The sequence below is a fragment of the Pinus tabuliformis genome, chromosome 5_2 (genome assembly GCF_031772625.1).
Source record: "Pinus tabuliformis cultivar Carrire ecotype Pingquan chromosome 5_2, CPIR1, whole genome shotgun sequence".
Classification (NCBI taxonomy): Eukaryota; Viridiplantae; Streptophyta; class Pinopsida; order Pinales; family Pinaceae; genus Pinus; species Pinus tabuliformis.
Window position 1 is genome coordinate 7,084,247 of NC_142306.1, and position 16,135 is coordinate 7,100,381.

The window sequence follows — 16,135 nt, forward strand, 5'->3', positions numbered from 1 at the left end:
GACAGAATCAGAAATTCCTGTAATGGCTATGTGGATGACGTATTTGCAGGACACTTGGGCTCAAGATAGATACATGAATGGAAAGCTTGGGAAATAGGACTAAATCAATTCCAATTGGTTTGGTCAAAACAAGCTAAAACAGGCCCTGTCAAGGCTGGTCAAACATGACTAGTCATCAAGAAAATCCCTAGGAAATAGGGTAGTTTTATGATTTCATGGGATTATCCATATTTTTAGTGATGGATTGGATGGATTCGACTTTCATAGATGGATATGAATATATATAGTTGTTAGAGAGACTTTATATCAGTTTGTTTCATGATCTTCTATTTAAGCCAAAACTTTGAAGGCTGATGGAATGTAATTTTTATATAACTTTATGCTGAGACATTTAAATATTGGAGATTAATTAGAAGAACCTGTTTTACTTTAATTTTACTATTCATTGGTGTGGATGAGTGACTGAATTTTCAGCATTTGATAGCATCCTCAAGTGTGCAAGGCAAGGGTGGAGGGCCCCCACTCAAAGCTAAGTACACTTCATTGTTAAACTAGCTTAATTTTCTTAAACTAGTTGCTTTAGATTTGTTTACTTGTTTTGTTTCAGATTTTCTTATTTGAATTAATGTGTGATGATTTTTGAATGGATATTGGGTTAATTCTAATCTACATATGAAGGGACACAAAGGAATTTAAGTTAAATTCCCCTTCTATTTGATCTGGAACTAAAACTAAATTTCATTCTCCTTTTCTTATTTAAAGTTATTTATGTGTTTCTGGTTTAAGGCAATGGTGATTATGATATAGTAGAATTGTGAAGAAGGACAATCTGGACCTCCTTAGTTAGGAGCCTCTTCTTTTACATATTCTGCATCATAAACCATTGTTAATTAGTGTTTTGGATTTATCTTCATGAAAGTAGTATTATAGGGAAGGACAACCTAGTTCTCCTATGTTAGGAGCCTCATCCCTCACATATTACATAAGTGAATTAGAAATTGTTAAAATAGGTTTACATTTGTAAAATGTACTTCATTAAATCTTCAAATTTTATCTTCTAAGCTTGGCTACATCTGATATCCATACACTGTGGACTTGCCTCTAAGTTTTACAAACCCGAATTGATAATTAAATACTTGTGTTAATTTGTGTTAATAAATTAGCCCAACAAACATTTCATGCATATGTTGTTATTGTAGTTTGCCTACTCGGATTACTTTAGCAATGTATGTAGTTTTATTTACACATTGATGTATGGACTATTTCGTATGTGATTTTATGAATCTTATTGAAGCATGTTGTTGGATTAACTCAACACTTTGGATTTTCGACTATTCCTCTTTCCAGTTTGTGATGTCATTCATCTCGTGTGTTCCTTTCAAGTTGCGTACTATTATAGGATTCTAAGGGATACACTTCTTTCCCCCTCTTTGTGTCACAACCTACCAATGCATATCTCCTAACTTTTTGCCAGGTCACACTCTTGCTTCTAACAACGATATCTTTCTTACCTCTGCATGCTATCGTAGTCAAGGTGTAGCTTTACTACCCACTAGTGGGACTCATACTCCAAAGGATCTAAGTTGTAGTTGGGACTTCTTACCGGGGACATCCCCTAACGTGTTGGCGGGTCTAGCACCGCCAACATTTCTAGCACTAGAAGGAGGGCTAGATGACAAGTTGAGTCCTCGAAATATGTTTTGAATGTTCACTCATCTATCATGTCTTATGTTACTCTTCATCCTCCGAGATGTTTGTCTTATCGAGATGACTTTGAAATCCCAGAGGAGTTTTGCAATCTCTTGTCACAGAACACATACAGAGGTGAAGGCAGAATAGCTTGGGAGAGGCATAGTCTTTCTTTTTCCAATGTATGTGAAAACATCAAATCCCATGATGATTATGTGATATGCACATTGTTCATATTCACACTTCATGGACACCCATTGTAATGGATTAACACACTACCTGAAAAATCTATTCACTCATTTGGTCACCTTGTTTTAGAGTTGTGTCATGCTTTCCATAACTTTTACCATGAAGCACTTAGTAAAAAAATTCTCCAATTACGGAAAGCTCTTGATGAACCTATGGTGCAATTATGGTATTGCTTTTGTAATCTCACGTTCCAATTCCCAAAGAATGAAATTGATTGGGAATCTCTCAATGAAATATTTCAGTATCTTCTTCATGTATCCGAGAATCTGCATATCTTATAATCATTCAAAATGACCCTAGCATACCTCCGTGTTAAATTTGTTAAATCCAAGGCAGACATGGTTGCTGTCACAAATGTGTGTCCATCCTCATCTCGTCAAATAGCTTTGACCCCATAGTGTGAGATGGGAGAAGGTGCACATATATCTTTTGAACTGTCACATCCTCCCACCCGACCTCCTCATGATCTCTACATATATTTGGTTGACAAGACTATTGGTTGTCACGTGGACTTATTTCCTCAACCTCCATCCCCACATATTTTTGATCCTCTAAATTGTACTGTGTTGTGTTGTCCTGTTCCAGACTTGTTGTTCACAAGGATCACATTATCAAGGAAGATTGTGTTGATAAGCTAACTTGCACTATCATTTATGATGAGTATGTGTGGGAATTTGAAGAAGAACCTACGTTGAAGGATGACCTCCTTCTCTCCGCATCTCATTCAATTTTCCCTAACATCTTTGGTAATTTTTCCATTGTTGATTTTTAGTGTGAGAGTACATTCTTAGATGCATCTACTTCCGATCATTCACAAGATATGCCAAATTTCAGTATATCATTTCATAAATGAGAGAACACATCTGTGTTTGCGAATCCACTCAATATTTCATCTCTCATTCCCGAAAATGTAGAGGATGAATATTCTTTCTTCTCATCAAGCCCTATGTCCAATTCATCAAATCATGAGGATGCCTAGGAACTTGTCAATTTTTTTTATCATGGTTGTCATGATCTATTTTCCCCTTCATTCGATCATGACGTTGATTCATTCACTATCCATATCTCTAAGTCACCCGTCTTCGATGATCTACCTGTTGATGAAGTGGAAACCCCACAAGCTGTCGAGGCACTTCAACCGGAGATGATGGTTATGTCAAGGCCTCACTGGTTTGAGGCTGATTCCACTCTAGATCATATATATGTTGAAACACCTAAGGCTCCTCATCACTCACCTATTTGCATTGAAGATAAATCTATTTTATAGAATTCACATCCTCCACCTAAATCACATGATCACATCGCTCATGCATTGAAGGAATCTTACACAACAAGCACTCTTTCTAGGCGTAATTCGTCTTTCTTTCTCATGTTTTCTCATTTCTCATGATCAAAAGAGAGTACATGTTTTTCATCTACACATAGTGTGAAGAATGACCATGATATGTCCATTGAATGCTTCACTTGTGATTTTATTTTGTTCTTTTTTTGTGGATATGTTTAAACTCGGAATGTGTTGGTATTCACTGTTATATCTTCATGTTTGATGGTTTACACATTTAACTTTCTGGTAAAATTCTCCTTCACCAACATTGGTAAACCAATGCGCTGATGGCTGCATTGGAAACATCACTTCACATGAGCCAACCCATGCACTGTTTAGCTTAGGAGTAGGAGTAGTGTTTACTTTCTTGCTTTTCTTTGTTTTCATGCTTACTTTGTTTATTTATTTTGCATTACTTGTTTCCTTTCTTTGTTTTCTTTCTTTGCTGTCATTTACTTTGTCCTTTTCTTTCTATTTGTTTGCTTCTTTCTTTTTCCCTTTTTTTCCCCATAGGATCACTTCGCATGAAACCATGTGTGGCTCTCGAGACAAGCAAGGTAAAGTCCAAGAGGAATTGTATAACTATCAATGCTTTCTTATCTATTTTCCTCTCTCTTATGAAAGAGCTTGTTGTCTTCAGTCGATGATACCCGGATGGAAAATACATTCTATTCAGAGTGAGTCTTGGTGAACACACAATGTTTGCACTCTAACTAGTACGACCTACTCTAATCGCTCCTTTTGGGTTAACCATTGCAAATTCAGTAAAGTAGAGTAAGGTGAGGGGGAAAACCTTAATAAGTAGTGTTAAAGGTATATATAAAATAATTCTCTAAAGGGACAACTTCTTCTATTCTCAATAAGTGAGGATCCCTCTTTCGCCTCTGAAATAAATAAGTTTCGATGCATAGTTCTTTGAAAAATGAAAAAATGATAAAAATGAGAAATGAATAAGGAAAAAGAAGAGAAAGGCTTCCTGCGGAGAGAGGTGATGCAAGTAACTGTGTCGAGGTACTGACCAAGCTCGTTGGTAGTGGAGCGATGATTGTGTCCCTGGGTGACTCTGTCGGGGCACTTTCCAAGCTTGCTGGTAGTGGAGCAACACCAAAGATGAAACTAAGACTCTGACATCTTTATTGCTTGTGCACCAGTACACCCTTCAACCCCAATCGAAACAACTGATTTGTCTTGGCTTGGAATGTGTGTTGACCAATCAATCGAGGGTAAGGAACTATTTCTTTAGCTCAAGCTTAGTTTTGAAGCCATGTTAATCAACGAATCAAGCAATAGTTCCAGAGGAGTTAGACATGGTTTTCACAAACAAGGTCCGTACAGAGAGCTGGAGTTCTGCCAATGTGTCACCAATGTTGTAGCGGCTACAACCACCCACCAAAATCTTTCCTTTGCTTCATTTTTGAGCCTTCCTCCTCGAAATCATCACAACTATCCTATAATGATCAGTTACTTTTGTTTATTAGAGTTCATCTGTTATTGTACAACTTGTGTTCAACTCACTTGTCCTGTCAGTCAACCACAAGCACACCCAACACTTGGGTCACATCAGGTGAACTGACTGTCGAGAAAAAGTGCGCAAATCTGGTGGGAATATTTTCTTCCCTTTCTGAAATGTGCAGAGCAGCCCAGAAGTTGTCATGCACTCAGAGATAGCACAGAGTAGGCTAGTTAGCCTTTCTCTAAAAATTGTGTAGAGTAGGCCAGCCGATATTGCTCTGGAAAATTGTGTAGTTTCAGGCAACTATAATGTCATCCAGAATTGTGTAGAAACCGGCCCAGCTGTACTGCCATCCATAAACATGCAAAGTAGCCTAGGAAAATTGCACTATTCTTTGGAATTGTGTAGAACTGGCTAGCTGGACTGCTCTCCAGAAATGCGTTGAGTTGGCTAGTTATCGAAGGCCCCTCAGTCGAGAAACAGTGCAAAATATTTACCTCACTGGTTGTCCATTGCATGTGTCAATAGTTTGTCCAATTCCCTCCAGAACTGCGCAATCCTTCCTTGCATGTCGTGAAACTTTTCCCAAAAAATAAAAAAGAAAAAAGGGAAAAATCATCCCTAGATTTTAGGGATCTATTTTTACTAGTAGGAGTTACTTGCAAAACCATTGTTAGAAGCTTCCCGCCAAGTGTCGCTTTTTCCTATTTTTGTGGCATGTGCATCATACCCCCTAATTTCACACAATATATTTAAACGATGCCTTAGAGCTCATTCTTCACATTTGAAGTTAGAGCTTTGACATCCCCGAGGCATCTAGGAACCTTCGACACAGTCGGTGTAAATTTTGTGTATTTTTTATTTTCATGCCTTTTGCCACTTTTTCTGTCGCTTTTTAGTTTTCGGCTTGTATGAGTGTTGTTTCCTTGGTTTTACTGAATGATTTTTGGTGTTTCAATGTTTTTTAGCTTGTAGAAGTCTTATTTCAAGTTTTTCATTATCTTTCCTTAATCTTGCATGCATAACATTGTTTCTGCACTTATAGTTTTCGTTTCGGTGACTCGCCTCATGATCTTCTTAGTTTTTTATTTTGATTGGTTTTTGCACTTGCTTGAATCACATGCATGCTTATTCTACTTCGATATACACTAGTTTCACACACACATTCACTCCTTCATGTTTTCAGGTTGCCATTACGCTTATCCGGGCTGGCTTGGTCTAAATCTTGTCTCTCCCAGCATGCTTTGCACATTCCTCATAGTCAAGGTTATGCCTTGCCTCCATGAATTTCATAAAGGCTGCCCACATTATCTCCAATACGTGCTCTACATGATCCTAAGAGGCATCACCCAGTCTTCCCACTAGTACTGGGCAATCCGCAGTTCCAACCAGCAAACTGGCCCTACTATTTTGCACATTGTGTACTTTCAATCAGCAATATGCCTCACTAGCAGTTGGAACTGTGCAATGCTGATGAGCCCCAATTTTTGGTACAATTTGGGCCCATTTGGCCTAATTACCTTGCTCAACCATTCATCTTTTATCACTTATGCATTCATTTCTTAGTATATTCGTGTTATTTGTAGGAAGAAGGGCAGGCATTATATCTATGTGGCTAATACATGATGATTTCAGGTTTTTGGAATTAAAGAGAGCAAAAGACCACGCAGAAGGAGACAAGGAGACAGCAAAGGTGGCATTGCAAGTTTATAGGGAGGTTGTCTACAGCCTTAAATAACCTCCCTCGTGATTTTCACCTTAACTCTGAGCTCCAACAGCTCTCCCCACCGAGCTTAGAGGCAGCCAACATGTTCTATAGGATCAGCAATTTACAACAGTTTGACTTTCAGTTGGACAGCCAAGCTCCACGAATGGAGGAAGCCAGCTTGATCTTCATTGTGTATAAATATGAAGGTCGTAGCCTTTGATAGGAGCTTTTTGAATTTTTGGACTGATATTGTAATTTCTGAGCACAGCTCGGTGTTTGTTTTTGTAAGACAGGTTTGGCATGACATTAGACTTTTGATTATGAATAAAGGCAAGCAGATTTGGATCTAATTCTAAGCTTTTAAGGGAGCTATAGCTCTCAGGTTAGGGCCCAACCTGAGAGCAATAGATCTCCTCTTCTTGTAGTGTTATTTTCTTTTCTTTCCAGCACTTTGTTTCCTTGTTTGATATACATTTCAAGAACACAGTCTGCTGATTTGATTTCTTTAATGAGATTTAGTAGGATTAGCTTATGGTTGAATCACTTCCAGTTGCTTAGATCAGAATAGGAGGTTTGTAATTCACTGGAGCTCCAAGAAAAGGTTGTTAATGCCTTCACTGTCATCTCTGTTTAGAGATTGGGGTGCAGTCTATACCAACCACCAAAAAAACGCAGTCTTTTTCTACTTTTACACAAGCTGCAACACAGTCGTTTTAATCATAGAACCATCCATGCACTCTGATCTTGAGCCATACTTCTTCATCACAACTCCATGCACGACTTCTCTTCACGGTTTACATTGCTGTTCATAGGTGTAATAGCACAGGTAGCACAGGTTAATGGATTCTCGTTTTTGGTGCAAGACATAAGCAATTTGTTTTATTTACACTGCTCAGTATCATTCCACTTCCTTCTTCTTCTTCTTAACCACGCCTAAAGCCATCTACTCGACCTCTGTTCAGTTCGTTTACCTTCCAACCCTTCCATTGCCCACGTAGCTCCATTTCCTTGACCTTTCGTTGATCCCATCCTTCTATCCACCAACCACTTCGTGCACTCTTTCTCCATCGTGTTCCTCTGCTCCTGAGCCATCACAAGCTCCATGTCCATCTTACATATCCACCCATACCACTCCTTCACTCCTCCATCACCCAAAACTCCAACCGTAGCACATCCTGTAGAAGTTAGCAGACTTCCTGTAGAATTCCTTAGTTTCCTGTAGGATCCCCTGCAGACATCCTGTAGAAGCCTGCAAACTCGGTTGCCGAGCACCTGAATGTTGTGGACTTCTATGGACTGATGCTAGGGACCCTCTGGGACCTCTCCTATCCCTCCTGACCTTTCCCCAAGCTTTCTCTCCCTTTGCACCACCTCTGCAGAGCCAAACCCTAATAAGAAACAAAACCGTAATCACTCCAACCACTTAAGCAAAAATACAAAAACAATGTTCTTTTTAATGGAAGTAGTTTGAGTTCATGCATTCCACATCACTAGAAGTAATGGCATCATTTTTAGACATTTGCACTCTCACTATTGCATCATAGAGGTTAAACTAGTCAGATTAGGGTTTACTAGGGTTTCCATGTTTTGGTTGGCTTTCAGTTCATTTTTGCAAAGTAGATCAATTTCCTTTGAGATAGCCTTCGTCCATCATTTAGAAAGCTTCTTCTGAGAGCATATAGAAGTTGGCTTAAGCCCTAGCGAACTTGTGCTAGCTGACTAAGTGACAGCTGCGACAAGAGCTAGTACTTGTGCATACAGCACCGTCGCTTCCAAGTTTGTACGAACTACCGGGTTGATAAAATTAGAGATAGGAAGCCCCAGGAGTTGTAGCATTATTGCTACAATACTGGGGCCCACCATCTTTCTGGCGCCGTTGCCGGGGAAGCGTTAGAGTATTAGTAATTGTTGCTTTTCTTCTATTTTCTTACTCTTGCCTTCCGCTAAGTAGTTTATTTCATTTCCATTCTGCAAAAGTAGCATAGACATTTCCTGCTTTCATAGATTAGCATTTCCTGTTTTCATAGATTAGCATTTCATTTCTGCAAGCGTAGACTAGTGTTTCAATTCTGCAAGCGTAGACTAGCATTTCCATTCCTGCAATTTCATTTGAGCAAAGTAGATTAGTTCTTTCCTGCTTTCAGTTTAATTCTGCATCTTTATAGTTAGTTGTAGATCAATCTGTTTCAGTTTTGCAGGTACCAAAGAAAAAAAGCAAAAACAATAAAAAAAAAGAAAGTCTTTTCCATTTCATGCCTCGTAGAAACCGAGATAAATCAGGCAAATTGCTACCCAACACCCCCACCACATCACTGAGTCACCCTTCTCTCTTCTTTGGTGACAGTGATCCAGAAGAACCTATAGGTGAACATCCCGAGATATATGAAGATCCTATAGTAGAAGAAGAGTTAGAGACCACTCCATCTGAAGCTATGGCTGACAATAGAAGAGAAGATGAGAGAATAGAAGGTGCCTTCCCCATCTGAGAGACCAATGGAGAGATGAAAATGAAGAAAATTAGCCCCTCCGCCTTACCTCACTTCCATGGACTGACTACTGAAGATCCTGATACCTTCCTGTTTGAGTTTGCTGTCCTTTGTAGAACCTATGACTATACTGAAGATGAGCAGAAGCTGAAACTCTTCCCTTCAACTCTTAAGGATGCAACATTACGCTGGTTCATGGGCTTACCTGGGAATAGTATCACCACTTGGGCTCAGATGCAGCAAGCTTTCAATACCAAGTACAGGGATTACTATAGGTCTAAGGAAACCAAGGGAGAAATCTTTCGGATGACCATGGGAAATGATGAGTCCTTAGAGGATTATGAGGAGAGGTTCCAACTTAGCTATAAGCGGGCCAGGTGCACACTTGACCCTGAATCCCTCAAGTTGGTCCTGCTCCAAGGAGTCCCTGAAGACCTCTTAGATACCCTTCACATGTTAGTTGGGGGGGACATTTACCAACTGCCTTATGAGGACATCAAGACTGTGTTTAGAAACCACTCCAGGGCAGCTCGGAAGCGAGGTAGAGGAAACCTCCTCTCAACTAGTGTCCCTTTCTCCAAACATGAGCTTGCAAATCAATTAGAAGATCTCAAGAGTGAGGTGAGACAGACCATTGCCATGCAGCTGGACAAATTCAGGATCCAGCAGAAGAAAGAAGAAGTTGAGAGAGCCTTGGCTGTCTTCTGCCCTAAGTGCACAAGGAGACATCCTAAGAACGAATGCCCATTGCATTCGGTTGAAGTATGTTTCGTTTGTGAGGAGGACCATCCCACAAATCAGTGTCCAACCTTACCTGGGTTTAAAGCCATGTACCAAGGGACAGAAGCTCCCACTGAACCTCTCTATTACCTCAACCAAAGGAGGCCACAAGGATCTAGACCTTATCAGCAGGGAATGCAAGGGGCACCTCAAGCTTATTACAACCCCAACCAATCGACTCCTATGCCTTCCTGGGGTCCCCCTGCTCATCCTTCCTGGTCCATGCCTCCTCCATGGTCTTATCCACCTCAGTACCCTACTCAACCTACTTCTCATTCATATCATTCACATGCCCTGCCACAACCTCAGTGGAATGCACCTCAGTCGGGGTGGAGGCCCCAGTACAATACTCCTCCCGCCATTTTGCCTCCACCACCAGTTCAACCTCAGCCATTACCTCCTGCTCCTCCAAGGCAACCTCAAATGCCTGCTCAACCAAACCCAAACCCCAACAATAGACAGGCCCAGCAGGTATACACTGGGGAAACCTCATGCCCTACCTATGCTGTGGAGATCCAGGAGATCAATCTTCGATCTGGAAAGACTCTACCAGATCGCCAACCTCCTCCCCAGAGGATGAGGAAGATAAACAGGAAAGTGAACCAAAGGCTATTCCACCCTTTCCTGAGAGACTAACAGCCACCACACAACCTAACCCAGAGGAGGATGAGCTCCTGGGTGAGCTCAAGCAGTTGTGTGTAAAAATACCACTTCTCCAAGACATCAAGGATGTGCCAATATACAACAAACTGGTTAAGGAAAAGTGTTTCAAACACCCAGGCAGGCGGAAGAAAGATGATTCAACCATCAATGTCATAGGACAACTGTCTGACCTTATGTTAGGACAAGTCATCTGCCCAAAGTACCTAGATCCTGGAAGTCCTGTAGTAGATGTCCACATCAATGGCACCATCATACTTCACACCTTGATTGATCTGGGGGCTGCCATTAATGTGATGACCAGGGATACCATGCTCAAACTCAATCTCCAGGGTTCCTTGAGGAAGACCTCGACAGTACTGCAATTAGCAGATCGCTCCATGGTGACTCCCGAAGGGATTGTGGAGGATGTCTTGGTCTCTATCGACTCTTGGGAATATCCTGCAGATTTCTTGGTTCTGCAACCCAAGGCAAAGCTTACTGGATATCCTCTCATTTTGGGAAGGCCTTGGTTAGCTACTGCAGATGCTTACATAAGTTGCCGTGCAGGAAATATGACCATCAAAAATGGTCCTATGTCCAAACAGCTAGTCCTATACCCTCCTGCCCAACCCTCCTTAGAGCATGACTTACCACTCTGGTTAGAGGAAGGAGAGGAAGACGAGGTGTACTTAGCACCTCTGTGCACCCTAGATACCACTAGAAGAGACCCCCCAACCGAGGATGACTTGATCGAGACCTTGATCCAGAATCCACCTTCCAGTGCACTATCCTTAGAGAAATTGGTGGAGGATGCCCAAGCTAGCACCTTAGTGGATCTTTGTACAACCAACCCTATCACTCCCAGAGTCAAGAATGTGGAGTTCGGCCCTGAGAGAATGTTAAAGATCAGCTCCTCCCTATCTCCTTCCCAGGAAAAGGCGTTGTGTAGCCTGTTGGCCAGTCACCTAGATGCTTTTACTTGGAGCTATAAGGAGATGAAAGGAGTCCATCCTTCAGTCTGTACCCATCACATATACATCAAAGAGGATTGTAAGCCAGTTAGGCAACCCCAGAGGAGAATGAATCCAGCCCTTAAGGACATTGTCAAGGAAAAATTGCAAAAACTGTTGGATGCCGGATTCATCTACCCCATCTCAGATAGTGAATGGGTGTCCCCTCTCGTGTTGGTTCCTAAGAAAAATGGGAAGTGGAGAATCTGTGTGGACTACCAAGAACTGAACAAAGCTACCAAGAAAGACCATTTCCCTCTACCTTTCATAGATCAAGTGTTGGATGGACTGGCAGGAAAGAAGTTCTTCTCTTTCCTGGATGGGTTTAGTGGGTACAACTAGATTCAAATCAGCCCGGAAGACCAAGATAAGACCACCTTCACTTGCCCTTGGGGTACCTTTGCCTACCGAGTTCTTCCCTTTGGGCTATGCAATGCTCCTGCTACCTTCCAGAGAGCTGTCTTAAGCATCTTCTCGGAGCTGGTCCATGATGCAGTGGAAATCTATATGGATGACTTTACTCCTTATGGGGCCAACTTCCAGGAAGCATTGTCCAATCTGGGAAAAGTCCTAACCAAATGCATTGAGATGAACCTGTCCCTTAGTCTTGAAAAATGTGAATTCCTGATGACTGAAGGGACTGTGTTAGGCCATACCATTTCTTGCCAGGGGTTACCGGTGGATCCTAACAAAATTGCTCTCATCAAGAAGGTTCCACCCCCTCAAAAGGTAAGGGATGTTCGGAGTTTCTTGGGATTAGCAGGATATTACCAGAGATTCATTAAAGACTTCAGCAAGCTAGCCTCACCATTGTTTGGCCTGTTGGCAAAGGATGTGGAGTTTAAATGGACTGACGATTGTCAGAGGGCTTTAAATGAATTGAAGGACAAGTTGGTGTCAGCCCCAATCCTGAGAGGTCCAAACTGGGCCCTACCTTTCCACATCCACACTGATGCCTCGAACAAAGCCATAGGTGCAGCTTTAGGACAAGTTGAGCAAAAGCTTCCATATGCCATTTACTTTGTTAGCAAAAACTTGTCCAAAGCTGAGCTGAATTACACTGTAACCGAGAAGGAATTCTTGGTTGTGGTCCATGCACTGAACAAGTTCCGACACTATATCACTGGCTATCAAACCTTCGTACATACAGACCATGCTGCAATTAGATATTTAATGAACAAACCAGATGTGAATGCTCGTATTATTAGATGGTTACTTTTATTGCAGCAGTTTGATTTGACCATTGTTGACAAACCAGGTAGAGAAAATGTTGTTGCTGACTTTTTATCTAGATTGGATTTGTCTGTAGATGAGGATGGAACAGTGGATGACCAGATGCCCGATGAACATCTGTTTGCTATTTCATTACTCTCTCCATGGTTTGCTGATATAGCAAACTACCTTGTTTCAGCACAGTTCCCTCCGCACCTATCTTCAAAAGAGAAGAGCAGAATCATCAGAAAAAGTGCCTCATTTACTTGGATCGGTGGCAATCTGTTCAAGCTTGGCCCCGATCAGATCTTAAGGCGTTGTGTAAGGGAGGAGGAAGTCTTTGATATCCTCCTCACTTGTCATGATGGGCCTTGTGGAGGACATTTTGCAGCAAAGAGAACTGCCTTCAAAATCCTGCAAGCAGGCTACTATTGGCCCACACTTCATCAAGATGTCAGAAGATATGTCAGCCAGTGTGACCAATGCCAAAGAATGGGGAAACCGACCCAAAGGGATGAGATGCCTCTCCAACCTCAGGTGACTCTTGAGCCATTTGAGAAGTGGGGTATGGACTTTGTGGGCCCAATCAACCCTCCTTCGAGGCAAAGGTCTTACATCATTGTGTGCACTGACTACCTGACAAAATGGGCAGAGACCAAAGCAATCAAAGTAGCAACAGAAGAAAAGGTGGCCGAGTTCCTAAGAGAAAACATATTCTATAAGTTTGGCTATCCAAGAGAGCTGGTCACCGATCAAGGGAGCCAATTCACCTCCAACCTGGTTGAAGATCTACTAGCTCATCACAAGATCAAGCATAGGACTTCCACCCCCTATCACCCTCAAGCAAATGGGCAGGTGGAAGTCACCAATAGAGCATTAGAATGGATCTTGACTAAGGTGGTGAGTAGCAGCAGAAAGGACTGGGCAGATCACCTGGTTGAAGCCACATGGGCTTACAACACCACTTGGAAGACCACCACCGGCTTCACACCTTATGAGCTGGTCTATGGGAAGAAAGCTTTGCTGTCCATCGAGTTTGAATACAACACTTTGAGGATGGCAGCTCAGCTAGATCTAGATCTCATCCATGCACAACAAGAAAGGTTATTGCAGCTGAATGGCCTGGATGAGCACCGAATGCAGGCCCTCCTTCACTCAGAAGTGGTTCAACTTCAGAGAAATGTGTGGCTTGACCAACATCTCCATGACAAGCAATTTCAGCCGGGAGATTGGGCTTTGTTGTATGACTCCAGATACAAAGATTTCAAGGGGAAGCTGAGAACCAGATGGCTAGGGCCATATTCAGTGGAAAAATGTCATGACAATGGATCTGTTCTTATCCGGACCATTGATGAGGAGGCCATCCCCATGCTTGTCAATGGGCATAGATTGAAGATCTACAGGAAGCCTCTCTCAAGACAAGAGTTCATCAAAACTATGGAGAAATCAGTGTTAGTCATAGAGAAGGGTTCTGCCTCTGCTTTGGGTATACCCTAAAGAATCAAAAAAATAAAAATAAATAAAAATAAATAAATAAATAAATAAATAATAAATATCCTTGGGTGAAAACCTCTCTGAGGCGCCCAAGGCAGGTGGTAGGGGTGAAAACCTCATTTGAGGCGCCCCTATTGTCTTTCAAAAAAAAGAAAAAAAAAAAAAAAAGAGATTGGAAAAGATCCTTGAGTGAAAACCTCTTTGAGGCGCTTAAGGCAGATGACAAGGGTGAAAAACTCAATGAGGTGCCCCTGTTATCTTTCAAAAAAAAAAAGAGAAAAAAGAAAAAGAAAAAAGAAAAAAACAAAAGAAAAAACAAGGTCAGCAGATTCATTATGTAAAATTGCATGCAGGTGTTCTATGGGGGAGAGGAAGCCTCTCAACTCAAAGCCAAGGGTCCTCATCATGCAGTCAGGACACCTCACCAGCACCTCCTCCAAGAATACTCATTTTCTCCAAGGTATGTGCAATTTTATTACAGCTTGAGTCTTCTACAGGAAGACACAGATTTTCTACAGGAAGATGCAGGTTTTCTACAGGACGGTGCAGACTCTCTACATGAAACGCAACCTTTCTATAGGAAGCTCTGTATTTCTACAGGAAACTTCCTGTAGAAGCTCAGAACGGCCCAGAATTCATTTCATGAGGAGATCTAACGACTAAGGATCGGTTTGGACGCATGCAAGCCACTGTTGTCACCCTTGCACATCGCTGTTATCTTGTTCCACCATCCTTGTCGACATGCAACAAAGTTACTTGCATCAGCAAAGCAGATCGATGAGTTCTCAAGAAAAAGCAAACTGTAAAGGAAAAAACGCTAGAGATCTCACACCATATTCATCACAGTCATCCAGAAGCTCCGGGAGCGTGATCGTGAGGCCATCCATCGTCGTGCAGCATGCACCCAAGGAGGAAGAACTGTTCCAAGACATCCCGCGGGAGTCTGTAACAGTTAAGCCTCCTAGAGTGGATACCATTCACAGTGCAGGCCATATGCAACGAAACATGGGCGCATGCAACTAAAGCATCCCATCCATCGTCGGCAGCTTGTGAACATGGACCTCTGGGCCTGTGTAAGTTCGCCAGCAGTAGGTAAATCCACTCATCAGCGTCCAAAGAACCGAAACATCGTGTGCAGCCGCACAGGTAAGTGTCTCGACCCTTCCTTCCATCAGATTACATGAATGTTACTTTGATTGATTGCAAAGTGTAAAGGTGAATGGGTTGAGCGGTCGTATGGCCATTTGGCCAGCCACGTCGGCCAGTTAATGGTCTAGTTGGATGTGTGGGTGGCGGCCATGACAAAAAGAATCAGCAGCATGCACGTGAGAGCAATCCCGTTGAAAGAAAACGAGTTTAACAGAAGAGGTGGCGGCAGATCTGCGGGAATTGATGCGGCAGCAAGTGAACACGCAGTTGAATGATGGGATGACGTCGCCCAACGGTCCGGCGGGGACAGCTCACCCCCGCGCCATAGATTCCGCCGAATTCAAAATCTAATCGGCTAGATTGCACTCATGCATTTATCAACCACCGTCTTGAACTCGAGCGGCTATCCTGATCTTTCTGCAGTTCGATACGCCGAGCCTTTGGCTATCAGAACGATTGTGAAGCACACCCAAGGCGCAGACCGACTGCAGTCTCTCCCGAAAATCGCGTGCTGCATTCTACAGGAACGCTGTCATTCTACAGGAACGCTGTCATCCTACAGGAACGCAGTTTCTACAGGAAAGCGGGTGCCTCACGTAAAAAAGGTGGCAAATTAAAAAGGTAACCCTGAACTCTGCATGCACTGGTTATTAAAGGTGGCAGAATTGTCGTCCACAGTCTGGTCATAGAAAAATGGTGAAATTGTTGTCTGCTGTGCCTATACTGTCATTCTACAGGATGTCAGGGTGATTAAACTGTGTTAAGTTCCTCAGGGATAAGTTTTGTGGATTATGTGCATGACATTCTACGCTCTGTCTCAGTAAACCAAATTTCTTCCACACTCACCACCTCTGGTTAAGGAAGCTGTTTATCATGCCGGGTGGGTTTCTTAGACGAGAACCCACTGATTCAACCAAGTTAAGGGAAAACCAGGAGGTG